Source organism: Nymphalis io, chromosome 7 (genome assembly GCF_905147045.1).
Source record: "Nymphalis io chromosome 7, ilAglIoxx1.1, whole genome shotgun sequence".
Lineage (NCBI taxonomy): Eukaryota > Metazoa > Arthropoda > Insecta > Lepidoptera > Nymphalidae > Nymphalis > Nymphalis io.
Window position 1 is genome coordinate 3,012,555 of NC_065894.1, and position 21,347 is coordinate 3,033,901.

The following is a 21,347-nucleotide window of genomic DNA, read 5'->3' on the forward strand; positions in this document are numbered from 1 at the left end:
TCTATCGACATTTGTTGGTCATGATGATGATGTAAGACTTGATAAACTGACACTGGTTCTTTGGGAACGGGGCTTGACTACATTGTGGGATACCTAGATGTGTTGACACATTGGCGCCGTTTTACGTCACAAAGGAAACAATGTTAAGAGCCGAAACCACAGTTGGAAGTACCTACTGAAGCGAACAATCGGCGTCAATATTCGTCGTAAATATCATATTATATCTCTGTGATATTTTCGTTTGAAATACTTGGCCTTAGCCTGGATAATCAAGGCGAGTTCTGTTGCATATATAATTCTAGCCGAATTCAATAAACTCCTTCTAAGTTGATTATTTTTTCTTTATCTATCTCATCCACATTCTCATGATAATAAAAGTCATTGCGTCTTAATATTGTAAAATATAATTATATAACCGAAATAGTCGAGATTTTTATTTAATTAAAAAAATTTTATATTAATTTCAAAGACAAAAACAATAACAATATTTCAATAAAAATTGAATGGAAAGTAATCTTAGGGCAAAGATAATTCTTCCTTACCTTTCTTTCCCTAATATAAAAAATCTTTGTAATACAACTTATATAAAACGTTTTTGTAATAAAACGAATTATACTTTATATTTACTACAAAGATTGTCAATTCAAGATACTTCCCAAAATTTAATGATTTGGTGACAGTAGGAATTTATAAAAGAAGGTTAATATTATACATATAATAATGAGCTTTAAAATAAACATATAAAATTGTACTATTTTGATTATTACTCTATGCTAATGTTTACTTTAAATTATTGTAAAGTTTTTCAAGGCCAAGTCGTCAAAAAGTTCACTCGACAAAATTAAAATAACATGGAAGCTTGTTAGTTATTGTGAAATTGGAAACAGTACAATATAGTATTATAATAATTCAAGAATTCAAACCAAATCTTTGTATAGTCGTTTAAAAAACGCTCGCGTTCCAAAATTGTAACAACAAATTATTAACGTCTCAGCGAATCTTAAAAGCGATCTAACAAAAATAACACAATTAATCCGGGGGAATTCCATTATTATTATAAGTTTAGAGTAGGGCGGTCGTATGGGACTTTACAAAGGAATCTCTCCTTCCGAACGAATGACTCTTATTTAACGGATTTGGTTTAAAATTGAGAACAGAGCGATTGAATTACAAAATGTAAAATTTAATACAATAACAATGTTTTTTTGTAGTTTTATGTAAGATTAGCGAGTTAGTAATTTTTTTAATTTAAAATAGAAAGAAATATACTTTTTTCTAGTAGGCTATTACAATCGCTTTTGATCGTGATTTTACAATTTTAATTTTAACATAGAGAGATTCAAAATATCTAACGAGAAAAACCGGTAAGAAATTAGTTACTCTTTTCAATCCGAAAGTTACACGTAATAATCTTATACAATTATATCTGTATATTCTCTATGAACATCAACGAATACTAACTCCAAGCTCTTATAGCATTTATATAAGCCTTATTTACAATTTTTTTGTAAGTGTTTCTAAAAAGTATAAACCATTACTTCGTCAACGCGTCAACAATCATTGGAACTAAAATTCTCCCTTGTGTCTAATAATTACAATGGCTCACTCACTCAACAAAAGGTCTATCCTTATTCACAAGTAACTGAATATTTAACTAGTCCTGAGCAATTTAAATATATTCAGTTTTGTTTTGTTCTTATATAATAATTTTAAACTGTTTTCTAAACAAAGATATCATAAATATTTACAGTATCTAATTTGGTAGCGTAATGTCCACTATGTATTATCTAGCTTTATTTATCAAAAACTAGTTTCCGTACGAGGCTTTGTATAGATACCTATAGACCGGTTCAGTAATGAAAGCTTGAAGCTTAAGAAATGAATTTACTTTCGCATTTATAATACTAACACAGGTTGTAGCATTTATGAATCACATATTTAACTTATATTTAATATGAAATAGCATTACTAATTATATTAACCAGATACTATAATTATTATTATATTACAAATCTTTAAAATTTGAATATTAAAAGAAGAAATGACCATTATAATATCATAGGTATTTCGGTGCGTTGTAAGAGTTAATTTTCTGATATTTCTGAAGAATTTACTGGTGATAGGTCTTTGTGCAAGTTCGTCTGGGTAGGTACCACCCACTCATCAGATATTCTACCGCAAAAAAGCAGTACTTGGTATTGTTGTGTTCCGGTTTGAAGGGTGAGTGAGCCAGTGTAATTACAGGAACAGGGACATAACATCTTTGTTCCCAAGGTTGGTGGCGCTTTGGCTATGTAAGCGATGGTTAACATTTCTTACAATGCCAATGTCTATGGGCGTTGGTGACCCCTTACCATCAGGTTGCCCATATGCTCTCCTATTCATTACGGTGGACGGGCAAATCAGACATTGGCGATGTGAGAATATTATATTAACCATTCCTTACATCACCTTATCGCCACCATCTTGGGAATGAAGTTCGTCTCTTAGTTGCCTGTAGTTACACTGGCTCGCTTACCCTTCAAACTGGAACGGAACAATACCAAGTATTGCTGTTTGACAGTAGAATATATTACTTGTGGGTAGTAGCTCTCCCAGTTATAGGTCACAAAGTCCTTGTAATAAGATATACAATATTTTTAAAAAACGCTTAAGGTTTATAAATTGAATTCGATCAAATAAGGGTATGTAATAATGCATGCCTGTTTCGCACGTGAGTAACTTTTTGGTATCGATTAAAATAAGTTATTTGTATGGAATGATCATAATATGTTTTGTGTCCATTCGTTATAAGGGTGCTTGTGACCCTGGTAAAATCCGTTAATGTAAATATCATATTTGAATTATATTAAAAATGAATTTAAGCCTATTGTTCAATGTTTTGTAGCATTCCGGTTTTCTTTTATTTTATATGACATTGAATCTTTATTCCTGGGCGTTTAAATTTATGATGCCAAATTCATATTTAATTTATATAATTTAAATTTACATAAGAAGCAATATAACTGTACAACGGCAGACTGTGTTTTGAGTTTTGTATAAGAATTTGCGAAACTTGAATTTAATAGTGGACACTGTACCCACTTCATAAAATCTACCCATTTCAAAGTGTCGTCCTTTTTACTCACACAAACCTAATATTATATACTTTTTTTAGGATAAATATGTGTGTGTATAAATATACAATGCATTTAACGCACGAATATTTTCTTTACGCGGACGAGCTCACTACCGGTAGTGCAGTTCTTTTAAAGCTTTTATAATATATTTTAATAAACATTGTAAATAGCTAAACATTGTACATGCACTAATTTAAAATTCATCATTTAAATTTAACACTGAGTGATCTTGGCGATATATGAGACTGATAATATTATCGAATATTGTTTTCTTTGTCTACCATATCTATTGAACCTAAACTAAATTATGAATGCAAAAGAACTATGTCTCTTTGTTACATAATTATGACTAAACTATGCAGGCCACTATTTAGGCCACCTATTTAGGCCACCTTATGTCATATTTCATTACAATCGATCGTAATGAAATATGACATAAGATGGCCTAAATAAAGATATACGTATAAATAATGGGATTTATGGAAAAATAAGCTACAGATAAAATAAATTTGACGTGGATCAAGTTGCTTGGTATATATAGCGCGTTATAAATAAATCAAACTCATACCTTTTCTTTTGGACATTATTCATACAAGGCCATCTGATCCCAAAATAAATAGAGCTCGTACAATGGAAATCGGACAACTGATATACTATATATACTACTTTTCTTTTGTAAACACACACTTCTATAGATAATTACACCCAGACTTATGGCAAACAGACATGCTTATACACACAAATGTCTGCCCTGGGTGGTAATCGAACCCACGACCTGCGGCGCGAGAAACAAGTATCTACCAACCACCGCCTCGTCAATTACTACCTTTAATATAGCGGACATTTTTTCATTAGTCAAAACATATATATATAAATATATATTTAAAATATACATTATTGATACATCTTTTCAGAGAGATTAATAATATTCCCGTTTTCAGCCCAAGGAATCGGGACAGAACCTTCGTCTTTCATATCACTAAGTAGCTCGAATTCAACTGAACTGAAATAAGGCTTGATATTGAATTGAGATTTTTGTCAAGATCTTTTCATTAACAGCCCACCGTTGAACATTTTACTGTGTTATACCACGCCTCGCTATACGCGTAAAGCCTTTGGTCCTGCACTCAATGTTTCTTCTTTAAGATAGCCGTCATCCCACTGGACCATCTATTCCTAAGTTGGTTCCATTGAAAATGGGCGATATAAATCATCATATTAAAATCAAGAAGTTCCTAATATTTTCGTCATTCGTCATATTATATTTAAAACAATTAAAAGAATTTGTATAGCAAACTTTCTCGATTCTTACATCGTTATTTAGGTAAAGATTTTCCATCAATAACATGGACATTATTCTATATAGTAAATGGACTGTAAGGTTCAAGTAAAACCCACTCGCTCAAAGTAACAATAGTAATCTTTTAACATCTGCGCTATTCATCCCCATATCCAATTCTAGAGATCGATCACGAGTCAGATTACATTCGCGATACCATTGTCTGATGTCAACAGTACCACTTGGTGTGTGTGCTTTGGTTTATTTTGTTATTATAATTATAAATATGTTCCGTTCTTATTGTTGCAAAATGACGATGATTGAATCAGGTATGAGCAACTTTGTCGCTTAAGTCTGGACATTAGTCTTAAAAATACTTACTGTAAATATTTTTATTAATATCAGTAGCCCAAATGGTTGAATGGACCAATTTTTGACCGTGATTTTTCATATAAATTAGAAATAAGCTTTTTTTTACATCAATAATGTTGTCTTTTAATATGTTTGTTTAACGGGCTTACTCGCTTATACGTTTGACAGAATAACTAATTAGGTGGTAGTATCGATCACTTGCATTTGCGCGAATCCTTACTGCTCGATCAGTAAAAATGATAAAAATATCTAAAATAAAATTGTTTCTCAGGTGGAACTCGCTACACTTCATTTATTTTATTTTTTCATTACATTGATTGCAATACGATGCAGTTGACATCACTGCGGAATACAAATACAAAATAAATTATCATATTTAGAACGATATAAACCATAAGTGTATAATCGTAGCCACTTTTAATAACGGAACACATTGTTAAGTTCATACAAAAAATATTACAAAGTGAACAGCAAAAAGTTCAAAAGAGATTTTCTACCCCGTAGCTAGTTTTTGAGTCAAACTGCGTGTACATACAAAAGCGTGCTTGCTTTGAAGGCAGCTCGAACTCGGAAAAAAAACCTCGCCGAGTTTGCATTCAGAGTAAACAGCTATCTCCCGTCCAACGCAGTTTTCAGCCTTAAGAGAACTTATTTAATAGGAAATATTTGTGGTTATATAGTTTATTTAAAAAAATAATGTTGATAAATTACGCGAGTTTTTTTTTGCGCGTTTTAAAATTTGAATATTTAAACAATATGTCACACGAATACGAAATACAATTATTTCGGATGACGTTACTCTTGTACTTATTAGTAAAAAAAAATTGCAATGAATCATCGAATAAATTAAGTTATTTACTTTAACAAATATATTATTAGCTTATTAGTTAAGAACCATTAGAAATGTTAAAAACTGACATGTGATATTCTTTTTAATTCGTTTACCATTTAAATGCTATAATTATTACAGCCGATGTTGTGTATCACCTTTTGACATTTCAGGATATCAGGCACAAACTACATAATAGCTTTTCATTGCTTTGTGTTTATTAATTTGCTTATTAGGATAGTTATACTATCAACTTATCACTAAACACTTTAAATTAACAAATAAAACATATACTTGTGGGGAATACACACACACATAATATTAATTAAAAACAACATCATAAAAAAAAAATTAAAAAAATATATATTTAAAATAAGTAATATTAATCAAAACGCTGGTGGTAGGGCTTTGTGCAAGCTCGTCTGGGTAGGTACCACCCACTCATCAGATATTCTACCGCAAAACAGCAACACTTGATATTGTTGTATTCCGGTTTGAAGGGTGAGTGAGCCAGTGTAATTACAGGCACAAGGGACATAAAATCTTAGTTCCCAAGGTTGGTGGCGCATTGGCTATAAGCGATGGTTGACATTTCTTAGAATGCCAATGTCTAAGGGCGTTTGGTGACCACTTACCATCAGGTGGCCCATATGCTCGTCCACCTTCCTATTCTATATAAAAAAAACGCAAGCCCGAGTGAACGGCGTTGTTAAGAACCGATGGCTTTTTTGTACTGTTAGTAGACTATCGAACATATTGCTAAGCGTTAGTTTCACATTCGGACTCCTTCACAACCAACTTTACTATTACTGTAAAAACAAAAATTATATAAACCAAACTAACCTATATAAAAATTAAAAAATCAAATTTTATCGAATAATTTTGTTGTACAAAATTAAATCGTAACTAAAGTAATAAAATTATAATAATTTATAAAACTATAACATGGAACTATGAGATCAATTAATGCGATCTTTAGAAAGTTTATCAAAATTCGTTTTGTTTATAAAAATATGTCGATATTGCCATTAAATGACAAGTAATTGAACGAATTCACGAGTCTGCTGAGGGGTGCGGATTTACTTAAATTCGTTTTTGAGGTTGGAGTGCAAAGGGATTTTTTAATTGGATATTGTATTGTTGTGTTGCGTATTTTAAGAGTGTGTCCGTCAGTGTAATTACAAACACAATGGATATAACATCTTATATCTCGTATTTGAGAAGCTTTTAGAAGGCCACTGAGTGTAGATAGAGTTGAGCATCTAACAGCATGCGGCCCATTAACGCATAATATACTATACTAGCTGACCCGTGTCCACTTCGTAGGCGGTAAATTTTTACTTGTGATGAAATTATGATTGTGGTTCGGTTAGTACTGAGTGCTATGATTTATTTTATGACTGCCAAAAGTCGCGATGGCCGAACATTAATAAAATTGTCTCGCGTATTTGATATTTTAAATTATCTCTGAAGCTATGCAACCAAAAAACATACTGTAAAAAAATAATTGTATCTAAATAAATTTTCCTTGGTGATAAAGAAATTTATTTCTAAATAGATTACCGTGTTGTATATAAAAAATATCACTCAATAGATTACGACATGGTCACGGTTCCATATCGTATTATCTCTTTAAATATTCGTCCGTCGTCGTATTCGTTATATGCAGTAAAAGTAAAAGTCTTTTGTTTTAAACACTTGAGATGATAAGTTTATTTACTTTGATAATAATTCATAACTGTTGATAATATGATCAAAAAACATGACCTAACGATTTAAATTATTTTTTTAAATATAAAAAACTACTTTTTGATACTTAAAAATAAAAGTTAGACATATGCTGTCGCTGACTTTTTTGTAGGCATTATCAGGCTCTACAACTTTTTTCTAGAACTCCATCATATACCTCTCATCGTTAAGACAGCGTTATTAAGAAACGTTTTCGTTCGACCGTTTTTTCTCAGACTTACTTTGCAAATCCGACTACCGCGAAAAAGTCTTTTCATTTTTCGGATTATTATATGACACTCACAAATAATGTAGCTTTCTATTGGTAAAAGAATTTTAAAAATCGGCTTAGTAGATCCAGAGATTACCCCGTACAACCTCACAAACTTTACCTCTTTATAATATTACAATAGATTGCTATAAATGTATAGTTAGTTATACGTACGTAGTTTGAAATTTCGTATATTTATCTATTTATTTTCACTCGCTGAGAACGAATATTAAAATTGAAACAAATTTGATTTTCAAGGTCAAATTTATTACCGTAACAGCCTGTGAATGTCCCACTGCTGGGCTAAAGGTCTCCTCTCCTCTTTTTGAGGAGAAGGTAATGGAGCTTATTCCACCACGCTGCTCCAATGCGGGTTGGTGGAATACACATGTGGCAGATTTCAGTGAAATTAGACACATGCAGGTTTCCTCACGATGTTTTCCTTCACCGTAAAGCACGAGATGAATTATAATCACAAATTAAGCACATGAAAATTCAGTGGTGCTTGCCCGGGTTTGAACCCACCATATCATCGGTTTAGATAAGAAGAAAAAAAAAGCCGAGATGGCCCAGTGGTAAGAACGCGTGAATCAAATTGATTAATTTTTATAGAAGTTGTAGGTCATGGGAAGAAAGACCATTTATGTTTTATACAATTTTCGTGAGCCAGCTTAAAAATTTTAAAGTAGGTATTCCGGCAATCAAAAACTGGTACTAGAACAGAGTAGTAGAATAAACTTGAGACCTCCTCATCAAGAGGAGAGAAGGTATATGCTTAGTAATGAGACATTTATAGGCTGGTACTATTCAAGCAATAGAAAAAGAAGTTTAAATTATATTTTGAGCATAAACTAACATGCTCTGTCCAAACAGCATCAATCGTGAAATAATAACCTCAAATCATGTGTGATTACATATAGGAAAAGGATTCAGAAATACCAATAATATAAAGATCATATTACTATTTCCTTTGTTATAAAATAGAATTATTTAAATCCATGTTGCTTAAAATTTCATACGATCTATATCCTCGATTTCTAACAGATTTAATGTCAGTTTTGTTGCAATATAAACCTAAAATGTATTACAATAAGAGCTATAAATAATAATAGATTAATTATTGATCCTTGTTGGGAATTTTCTTTATCTGATTTTATTTGTCTGTTCATATTAATTCAGGCAACCATTATTAGGAAAGGGTTGATTTTGATAGTGCGTTCGGATATTATATTTTGGGTTGTAGTTAAGTTCAGTTATAAACTATATTTAAAAAAAAACTCCATCATTAATTCGTTTCTCGATAGTTCTTGACGAAATTAGGACTTAAGTATTCTCACCATAGTTTTGGTATGTATTTTAATATTGTAGAAATTTATTTATTGTTTTGAGTAAACTTATTAAGATTTTTGCTTTTAGAAGTATGAAGCTTGTCCTTCAATAAAAGCGTTGGTACGATATTTATACTATGCAAGTTGATGACATAATACAAAATAACATTGAGTAAAGTTTAATAAAACATATTATATTCAAGTTTATTACAGCGCGCGACTGACAATGAGAATGTATAGTAGATTTTTTCTAATAATCTCTTTATGGTAAATGGAACCAAACACCATGACCCCTATTCTCCTATTGCACTACATATTGTATGCAATTTTGTATTTTATTCCGTTGCATTAAGAGCTATACAACTGTTCCCTTGTATTGCTACAATATGGTCTTATTATCATAATTTCATAACGAAGGGTGCAGGGATTGTAATATAACACGTATTTTGATTTTTTTATAGCCTCTTCAACAATGAGGATTCTCATTTCGCATTGAGTGGTTATAATGAATGCAGTGTATATATTGATATATTAAATAATAAATTTTAAAATAAAAAATGTTATGTTGACCCAAATGTTATGTTGACACTATAAGGATACGGTCAGTGATCAAGAACTTTTTACTCCAACGTTGATAATTATTAAAATAGCATGAGCAATCTATTGACATCGTCCGATAACATAAAAAGATCCACATGTTCATTTTAATTAATCGCTACATACATTTGGCTAGTTTTTTTTTAAATGTATAGGCTAGCACTTGACTGTTATCACACCTGATGGAAAGTGAGATACAGTCTAAGATGGAGCGCGCTTGCCTAGAGGATGCCTATTTACTCTAGACTTGAAGGTACCCACATTGTAGGTGGTGGGGAAAACGGAGTTTGGGAGGGTATTCCAGACCTTGGCGGTGCGTATCAGAAACGAGGAAGCAAATCGTTTCGTACGTGTCTTAAATACGTCAACTACGTACGGGTGCAGATCTTTCCGATGCCTCGCAGTTCTATGGTAAAAAGTTGACGGGGGAACCAAATTAAATAGTTCCTGAGCACACTCCGAAATATATCCTGGCTAGTTTAATGTTAGACTAAGTTTCATATCGTTTTTTTTTTTATTTGTATTTGAAGTTATTTTTAGTACACTTTATCAATATCCACCTTGATTTTTATTTGAAACAATTTATTTTGAATGTTTTTTTTAAATTAAATCTTACTTACATGATCAGATTACTTGGGTCACTTTATAGTAAGTTGTCACTTGCTAATTGATATTGGTTCAGTAGAAAAAATAACTTTGGCTTATTCTATCACTGCACCGTCAATCATAGGAACTAAATATCTATAATATAGTAAACAATATATTTCTTAAATGACTGGGTGGTACCTACCCAGACGAGCTTGCACAAAGCGCTACCACCAGTAAAAAAAAAACAAAAGTATCAATCGCTATTTTCGTATCATGACAAAAAGCTAAGTAATAAATAGATTCTTGAAAGTATTTTTAAAACTGTTTTTAATTTTTGTTAATGAGTATCTTGTAAATAGTGGAATCGTATTTATTATAATAAATAAAATAATATAATATTCAATTATTCTTTGCCACATTAATTTCAATTGATGTCATATAACTGTTATGATTAATAAGCTCCTTTGTAAATGGTTTGATTTTCTTTCGAATTATTTTTTTAAGAATTGATAAAATATTGCGTGTAAACATGTTACTATCGCCTATCCTATGTTTCAAGTTTATATAATTTGCTTCATTCATGTCATTATCCAGTATAGACTTTTCTGGTTTAAGCGAAAAAAAAGCGTGAAGGTCTTTATAGTTTTTTCCCATACAAGCATACAGGACATGTCAATTCTATAAACCAAATTGTATCTCTCTGTATATTTGACAATCGACTGCCTCATTAGTATAGCGACTAGATGTAAGGCTGCAGACCCAGAGGTCCTGGGTTCAAGCCCCACATCAGGCCAATAAAAAGTTATTGGATTTTTTTGTTGAAAATTCTCAATAGCAGCCCGGAGTCTGGAAGTTGGAAATGTGCACACTCCTGTGCTTCGGAAAGCACGTAAGCCGTTGGACCTGCGTCTGAACTCTTTCCGGTCGTGTCAGATTTGCCGTCCCATTGGATAATGAGAGTGCACCTGTGTTTGTACACACACTTATTCTTTATAATATGTCCTGCACAGTTAATTAATCTCTCTTGAGATTTGCCGTTGTGGCCGAAATCGGTCTGAAGGACCTTATAGTTGAGTATAAGGCATAGTATGTATTTCATTTGAGAATACAATAAATATTTAGTTCCTTATACAATTTACCGAGCATAATGGTTTTGATTTATAAAAGCTTACGAGAGCCTACTTAAATAATTATATTTTGATTTCGAGTAATCCGTCCAGTCGTTTCACCGTCATCCGTATTGGATATCCAATACACACAAAAGTTAAGCCCATAAATCGGTGTTTAATCTGCTTTGACCTGTACGTGTACATCGATGATGATGAGTGATCGAATATCGATCTTTGTTAAAAAATTGCGCATAACATGATATAAAATCGCATTTTTCGAACAGCTTCAATTCTATTTTTTTGTTTGATTCGAAAAAAAAAAGAAAATTGGCTGAGAAACATCAGAGACGAAGCTACAGAACTATTTTTTCTTTGCCTATTTATATATAGATAACTCAATATACATACCAATTATATTTCGGCCATTTTAAGATTATTAATGTATATTGATATCGATTATGATGTGAATGTACGGAATATCAGGTTGAGTTCGAAAATATCAACTAAATTTATCTCTTTATGATATTAATACTTTTATCCACTCATTTCACTTGGTATTAATTAAAATTTAAAACTGTTTTTTTTTTATGAATAATTATAAAAAAAAATCTATGAAAACCGTACGTTTAATTCAACGATAAAATTGACTTGAATAAAAAAAGGCAATTTTATTAAAATGCGACCGTAAAACCATTTAAGCATTTATTTATTGTATAATTAATATTATATAATAATAATAAGTTAAAAACATAGAGATAGACAATAATATTCTTTCTTTATAACGTTCATAACATTCTTTATGTTTAATATTTCGTCAAAAGCTCATAAAAAATTAGTAGTTTTTTTAAATTTAGCTAGGTTTAGATAAATTGAGTCAGATATAATATAAAATTTAGAAACAAATCATAATTTTGATTAACAAAGGCTATATATCTCATTATCATAAATACAATTCTCATGACATATTAATAATACCAATAACCGAACAATGCAATATATTGCAAATTAAACTAAAAGCATTTTTGAGAAATACACATCAAAACAAAATAGACAATCTTGAATTTAAAATATTAGTAAGATTTATAAAGACTGTTGTATGAGAAAGATGATTATTAAATTCTTAAGCTAACTTAAAACTTAACAAAAGTATCATAAAATATTTTACCTGAGTACTTGTTAAATTCAACAATGGCGTTAAAGTTTTGTTTTTCGGCTTTTGTCTTATGCATTTATGACTTTTTATTACTCAGTTGAAAGAAAGTTGAGTGTGTACCCGTGTTTTATTGTGTACTCCAAATTATTGTGTAGTACTTCTCAAGTGCATATTTCAAGACTACACTTTGCATTGTTGTCTCTGTGTGTTTTCTTTTAAACTTTAAAAGTAAGTCCATTAAACCTCTCGAATATTTTATGCTTAATATTTAACATAAAATTACTAAGAAATTGTTTTAAATTAATTTTGTCTATTAGTTTCATTATGAAGACGTTATTAATGTAAGGTAAAAAATATATTATATTCACAGCTTGTATATGTTCAACTGCTGGGCAAATGACTTCTCCTATTACGGACCAACGATAACAGATTTCAGTTGCAGCCATTTTCATAAATAATTAGCCAGGAACGACTTTACCAGCTTTTCGAATCACGGGAGAGTAGCTGTTAATAATACCACGGCCAGCCTTTAAAACTAATAATTAGCTTTACTCATAACTATGTAATATATGTATTAAAACTTACAATGTTCAAATAAATTACTTGAAATTATAATACGTTACGTAAGTAACTAGATAAAAGATCTTATCATAAACCGTATTCCTTTAAAATAATTGCCTTTTAACTTTATAATTTGAGACATAAGAACGGCCTGCGGCAAACCGTAAGGAGTATTTGAATACGTTGGCTTAGTTACAACCCTGGGTATGTATTTAAAACACTTCAAAATAAAGTATACCTTGTACAGTCTATATAAAATAGTATTGTATAACATAATTATTTAGTCAAGCTTAAATCAACAAAACGTATTTATTTTCTAATCCATTTCTATGTAATGCGTTGATAATTCGAAATGAAAGCAACTCGCGTGAAGTTTGTTTTCGATAACGTTAACCAAACATGATTATCATCAAACGAAACCGACGGATCAATAATTTTGAAATGAAAATATTATTTCTTAATATCAAAATAGTCAGGTGACTTCATACCGAGATTATCAATACAATATTACATAAAACAATAAACATTAAACCTTCGGAGAATCTTATCTGATCTTATTATATTCCAAAATAAAGGTAACTCTAATGTAAATTAAAAATAAATAACGGGAAATTGTTCGCAGCTGGCTATAGATTAGATGGCTATGATAAATAAATAAGGTTTGATTCGTTTCAAACATAATTAATTAATATTTTTTATAAATGTTTTCTGATCGTAAATAAATATTTGTTCGATTGATTTTATATCTGAATAAATGAAATGTTTATAAATTATATTTACATTTTAGAATTTGTAACTTTTATTATAAGGAAAATGAAATATATATAATGATATTGTGATCATTAATTATTAAAACAAAAAATATATATAATAAATCTATGAAACTATATATATTTTTAACGTAATATAAAACACGTTTGCTCCCTTCTAATATGTCACAGCTATCACTCATTATTATATAAAAAATCGCTATCGTTAAAAAATAAAAAATATCTATAAAAGATCACCCAAGAGTGTAAAGAAAAAATTGTGTTACAAAAAATGACCATTTCCGTTATAAGCTATGACTCATCCCGTCTATATTATCTTCATTTTGTAAATAAAAAAAAGGTTGATAAAGGAATATCGTAGACGCCAGAAAGACACCGTAAAAACTAGTTTAAGCTATCAATTTTGGAGCCACCCTATAGTCCACTCCCTCGTTCCTTCGCCCCATCGCTCAGTAAGTCAGTAGTAAACTCGTTCGCGAAACGGGACGAACGTCTGCCGAAACCACGGAACTCACGAACGAAAAGCGTTCGAATTTCAATCGGAACTTTTTTGCGGACTTGCTATTCGCTAATTGTGATTATACAGTGCGTGCCTAAAGGAGTTTGCAACTTTTAATGTTTTGGTAAGTCTATTATTTCGGTTCTTCTTAAGATTGTTAGGGAGTTTAGCGATTTCGTGTATTCAGTGTTTCTGTACTTTGTTATATCAAAACTTTGCTTCCATGTATCGAAGTTTTCGGATAATTTTTGGTCTATAATAAGATATTGTACGAGAAGTTTCATATGCTTGTTACCATTATAATTAAGCGGAAAATTTGGCGCAAGCTTTGTTTCGAATGAAATTATTTATTCTAAAATTATGCATTGATATATTATTAATTTTATATTTATTATTTTAATAAAAAATAATAATAATATATTATGAAACAATTGAAAATATAAAAATCTTCGGTATTAATCGTTTATTGTTATATGATATTAAAAGTAAAACAGTTTCAAAAAGATAAACATTTTACATTATATATTACTAAACCAAAAATGTCTGAAATCACTAATATCATTTCGTATCGTTATAATCTCGTACAAATTTGATATAATATATGATATTATAATAATGACAGCTATTTAAAGAACTTTACTTTAAAATTACTTACATTTGAATATCTGTTTATTATTTTTTAACCATAATTATGATTTAAATATTGAAATCAAAGCACAATAAACATTATTCTAGCAGGTACTTACACGAGCTTTTGTATCAATATTGTACAAGATTAATTGAACGTAAGGATTTTACCCGTTCAAATGTAGTCTTTTATCTAAACAGAAACACAGTATCAACATTTTAGGCGGATTATTATGTACAGCTTATGAAATACAAACACTTTGATTATTTCCTCACAGTCTTTTGTATTATGTTATTTTTATGAATAATAGAATATTTTAAAAACGTTTTTAACAATTGGAAATATAAAAAAGATGGTTAAATTATTACTTTTAAAATAACAACCATTTTTTATGTAATTATTTAGGGTATTATATGTGAAGTTAAATATTCGTTTTTTTAATTGTTTAGTTTATACACATATTTATATGATTTAATTTTATATAAGCACATTAACTTTTGATGATTTATACATCATCATCATCATCATCCTAAATCAATATTTAACATCGAATAATTTACCTATAACAATATTCATAACGCGAAAGTAAATAGAGAATTTACGTTGTTATTACGGAAACCCTTCAGAAATGTATCAAAGAATCATATTTATATATATTGAAACATAAAAGAAATCAATAAATTTACATAATAAATTTTCCATATGAAAAACTCAAATATTATACAATTTTCGACGTTTCCTCATACCACATCCGTAATAAATTGCTTCGTTCATTCTACAGTTACTACTTATTCATTTTCATAATATACTTAAAAGTATATTTTCCACATTACGAAAAATTAAACTCGATATACATTAATAATAATCGATTAATATCATAAAGCGAATGAAATACGTGCTCATATGAACCTATGTATATATATATATATATATATATATATATATATATATATATATATATATATATATATATATATATATATATATATATCTTATATGCGAAACTACATGAAAATATATATGTCGTAAATCCTTTATTCAATCGCTTTTCCAGTGAAGCTTGTGTTTATTATTTCAACAAATACAAACGGTGAACAGAATATTGAACAATTAAAATATTTCGGTAAAGTTTTGTTCATTCTGATTGTTTATTTTTTTATTAAAAATACCATGCGGTAACAGTAACTTGGAATATATTTTATGTATTATATGTTATACTATATATACATATATATATAACTTTACGGCTTAATATGTTTGTATATATAGTTGTAGTGAAAAAAAACAAATCTTAGATAATAATATTGTTACCTACCTATTTACAATGTTAGTCAATGATTAGCTTATGAGTGGATATCAAGATCCTAAAATCAATGCCGAGTAATTAAAAAAAAAAACCAGTAGAGCTGCTACTGGGTTTTTTTTTACGTTACGGAGTTTGGATGATGGATGTCTTTACGTGGTGGAAATCAAATCAAATAATTCTTTAACCAAATAGGCTAATAACGAACGAATTCATAAGTTCGGAATGTAGATTCTATCGAAAAGAATCCGACCCGAGATGGCCAAGTTCGGGAAAGTACAATATAATTTTACTAGGTGGTAGGGGTTTGTGCAAGCCCGTCTGGATAGGTACCACCCACATGAGATATTCTACCACTAAACAGCAATACTTAGTATTGTTGCGTTCCAGCTTGAAGAATGAATGAGCCAGTGTAACTAAAGGCACAAGAGACAACATCTTCGTTCATAATGTTAGTGGCGCAATGACAATGTAAGCAATTGTTAATACTTCATACATCGCCAATGTCTATGGACGGTGGTGACCATTTAACATCAGGTGGCCAATCTGTCTGTCCGCCTATCTATAACAAAAAAAGTGCTTAATTTGTGTGTTATAATTTATCTCGTGGTTCACATAAAACGAAAACATCGTAAGGAAAGCTGCATGGGTCGGTTGGAAATTAACCACGCGTGTAGCAGAGCATTGAGAAGGAATAAGTTCCAAAATCTTCAAAAGAAGGCCTTAGCATTTACAGGCTGGGAATTCTAAATTACTCATGTTCGACTCTTTAAAATTTGAAGCACTTATTTCGAAATTCATACTAATATTATTTATGTCTAGTTGTTGTTGGTTTGTACTTCTTTCCATAGAAATGGCCAATAGATCAACGTGACGTATTTGCAAAGAGAAAGTTTATTCCGGAAAAACACACGGAAGTGAAATCGCAGGTGTAAACTAAGCATCATTTATAAAATGTATAAATGAAAATAAAAGCCGTCTAAATCTAAATATAAAACCTTTTCGGCTATTTCGCTGTAGATTAGAATATAACAGCTTCAAAAGAAAAAAAAGTTCCATTGCTTTTTCTTTCATTACGAAGTCTCTGTCTGAGAATTATAAGACACGTTTTAGAATTTCTAAGACGCATATTCAACGGATAATCTACGGCGGGATTTTGAAAAGCCTGCCTCGCTGGGCCTAGTGCCTCCTTGGTATTATTCAGGTAATAGTTTTAGTCTTGAATAAAAGTGTATACTTTAACCAAGTTTTATATTACCTAAAAATCCGTCTTCGTGTTGATTTTGAATGTACAGTAATATGCTTAGTTGTGCTGAGTACATAATAATTCATGTAGAGTTTCCTGTAGTATGATACGTGTCAGACGTGACTGGTTTTTTTAAACGTACGTAACTTAAAAAAAACTACTTCTACAAGTAGAAATGTTGCGCTCAAATCTGACCTTGAAATTTTATTTCATACATAATTTCAAAATTGTTTTAGACATTTAGATCAATAATACAGTACATACAGTACAGCAACAAATGTGAATGTCCCATTGTTGGGCTAAGGCCTCCTCTTCTTTTTTGAGGAGAAGATTTGTAGCTTATTCCACGTCACTGCTACAATGCGAGTTGGTGGAATACTCATTTGGCTGAATTTCAGAAAATTAGACAAATGCAGGTTTTCTCACGATGTTTTCCTTCACCGTCAAGCACGAGATGAATTATAATCAGAAATTAAGCATATAAAAAATTCAGTGGTGATTGCCTGGGTTTGAACCCACGATCATCTGTTAAGATTTACGCGTTCTAACCACTGGGCCATCTTGGTTGATTTAGATCGATAATATTGAACGCTATTAAAAAAGCATTTAATATACCAACGGACGCGACCTCGTCCCAATTTTATTATACGTATAGATTTTATATCTCTCTTACGACTTTGACCGTATTGAAGTCACTGCGCCAAATCGAATATCGTTCAGAAATTTAACACAGAAAGTCCATAATATAATTAAAACATCAACAAACAAAATATATGAAATAATCACTGAAATGAGCAATCATAAATGACTATTAAAAAAAAGCAATCCTTCTGAGATAGGTGACGGCTTTCTCAACGGACAGTAGGGTACTGCGCAAGAGATATTCATTATAATACTCGAGTGCGTGCGCAAATACAGGTATATATAGATACATTACTCCTTCTTCTCATAATACATTAGCAATGACACGACGTGAGAGCCTCAATCGCTCGTAAATGTTATTACACCTATTTAATGGCATAAAAACTCAATAACTCTATTATTTTCTCCAGTTAGGAATCAAGATTCATGGAATCTTAAAACCTAACTACAGCAATGTGGCAGTAAATAAAGAACAATATAATAATATATACATAAATTTAATTGTACAGAATGTTTAACTTTCTACGAATTCATGATTCAAACAGTAGGTATTTTTAATTTTAATATAAAAATCCTCCTTTGTATTTAAATATTTATAACCAGAACAATATTGGTGCACTTATAAAAAAATACTTAAAGTTAAACGTCACACAGGCGATTAGGTTTTTGAAAAACTCAACAAATATTTAGATTACTGATTAAAACTGGTTAGCGCACTGGTAAATGGTCACCAGCGGCAAGACATCGGCACTGTAATGAATATTAAACATTCTTTATAACGCCAATGCACCATAATCTGTATGGTGAGTGAGAACCTACCTAGATGGGCTTTCAAAAAGCCGTATTACCAAGAAAATAAAAGAAACACATTCGATTCTATAAAAACAAAATAACCATCAGAAGCTTAGTCTAGGCAGGTAAGTTTATATAGGTAATGTATATGTCGCTCTTAAATATATAAGATAGTAATAATAATAATAATAAATGATATTACCTTGGCCTTTAAATAGTTCAGAGACCTTTCTTTGTAGATGTCACAGAGGTATAATTTTCATAGGCACGTAGACTACAAACTCCGTAAAATTTTACCCTCGTTAACTTAAGAGCGTCACCCAGCTAGTTGACGGCTTAACGCGCGCCTAATTTTAGTATCAGGCTGTTTTTCGGCTTAAACACTAATAGTACAAATTTCAATCTATTAAAATTTAGGCAACTATAAATATGATACGCTTTGAAATGTTTTATTACAAAAATACAGCCGTATTGCAATTTAAAACAAAAAAAATTAGTTGACTGGATTTTTATAAACGTTACTTAGTACAAAGGAAGACATTATAAAAAAATCCTAATACATTATTTTTAAATATCCCAATATCTGAATAAATGTTCCAAATAGGAAACGTAGAGCATACAATTTTATAAAAAAATTGATCAGTTAATATATTCCGGCAACTTCAAAAGTAACAATAGATTTTTAAACCATTTTGTGAGATTTGAATGTTTTTTTCTTCGATAGTTCTTTTTTTGTTTTATATAGTATTACAAGCTTTAAATTAGCGATGTCAAAAATCAGCCTGAAGATCGAACTGTGATTAAAACGAGATTGCAAGATTATGATGCATCGAAACTTTTGATATTATAATTTACATTTACAATAATTGAATAATAACAATAAATATGAATTAATTAGTTAAATGTTATCACATTTGCATAATCGTATTATCCGATTAATATCATTATGTTCAATTTCTGATGTGCTTTAATAACCCACACCATAAATATGATATTTTATTTCGTAATGACGGCATTGGTTACATTGCTATTTTACGCCTATTCATAACCTATAATATTTTGAAAACATTTTTGTATTTAATTGTTGATTGAAATTGTATTCGACATACAGTATTTTTTTTAATGCATATAATAAGTAGGTAGATGGTCGTAAGTGGTCACCAATGCCCATAGACATTAGCATTGTAAGTAATTTTAACCATCGCTTACATTACCAATGCACCACCATTCTTGGGATCTAAGATGTTATGTCCCTTATGCCTGTAATTAAACTGGTTCACTCACCCTTCAAACCGGAACACAACAATAATAAGTACTGATGTCTCGCGGTAGAATATCTGAGGGGTGGTATCAAACCAGAGGAGCTTGGATAAAGCCCTACCACCACTGAAAGTTTACGCATACTAAGACAATTAATAATCACACTCAAATGTATTGTAAGAGAGATCTAATGTAGATTAGTCGCACGCACATGTTATACATGACCTCAGTATATACACAATAATGTATATATTATTGTAAGTAATGCGTAAAGTATTGATAGCTTTGTTATAATATTGTAGAATGTCTAAAATAAATCGGTGGACCAACGAGCCACTTATGTAATACATGCATAGATCCTATTCCATTAACATGTCACCGCTACATCTGCTATTAGGAAAATTAATTTTAAATACAATTTGCAACGCTCTACCGCTCTCGTCTAGTATGATGTGTAATCTACAATTTGTTTTTACATCCTACTTTGCGTGCAATAATAACATTATATTTCACCCTCTTGGAAGTTATTTTTTTAATAAAAATCAGTTATTACTCCCTAAGGGTAAGCAATATATCAAATTGCATAAAAAGTGCTTTAGCAGATTAAAAGTGAAAACGTAATGGATGATAAGAGGGTACCTTTTATCGTGTAAGTGTGGATTAGTATGCATTATATTACTTTTAGTTAACGTTTAAAAATATAAAACCGTCTGCGCTAAAAAAAATTGCTTCAAATCTGAGTCTTCGCAATATTTTATCTTTGTCGAATTCCAACATACAAGAACATCACTATATGTTATAGTCCCTCCATCGCGTCTGTTTGTCTGTCTGACAGAACACGATAAACTCAAAACCTAATGAACGTTCATATAGTTTTCACCAATGGACGAAGTTTTCATGTGAAAAGTTTAGGCGTATCCTTAATTAAGATTTTGCGTAAATTACTTGAAACATGATGAATGTTGAAAATATCGAAATATAATACATACTGAATTTACTGGCGCCACTTAAAGCAATAGATTTATATGTATAATATACAACGATACATAAGTGTTACATAGACCTTTATTCAATCCGCGTGAAGCTAAGACGTGCAGCTAATATATAAGTATAATACATAATAATATGCTTAACAACACGACGTTTTCGAACAATATATTTCCAAATGATAAATTTTAAAGATTTTTTTATATAATAGATAAGTCGTACATAGTTACATAAAAGATTATACATATTATAACAATAAAAGTGGAAAGTGGTACAATATACATAC

General features: G+C 30.4%; 2 protein-coding genes across 2 annotated transcripts in view; one reads left to right on the forward strand and one right to left on the reverse strand.

The window, feature by feature from the left end:
* LOC126769404 (uncharacterized) overlaps positions 1-21,347 on the reverse strand; it is a 368,776-nt gene that overhangs the window by 81,067 nt on the left and 266,362 nt on the right. The gene's annotated exons all lie outside the window — the stretch shown is intronic.
* LOC126769728 (connectin-like) overlaps positions 14,181-21,347 on the forward strand; it is a 50,296-nt gene continuing 43,129 nt past the window's right edge. The window contains exon 1 of the mRNA XM_050488645.1: positions 14,181-14,327. The gene's annotated coding sequence lies outside the window, so the exon portion shown is untranslated. The remainder of the gene's footprint in view (positions 14,328-21,347) is intronic.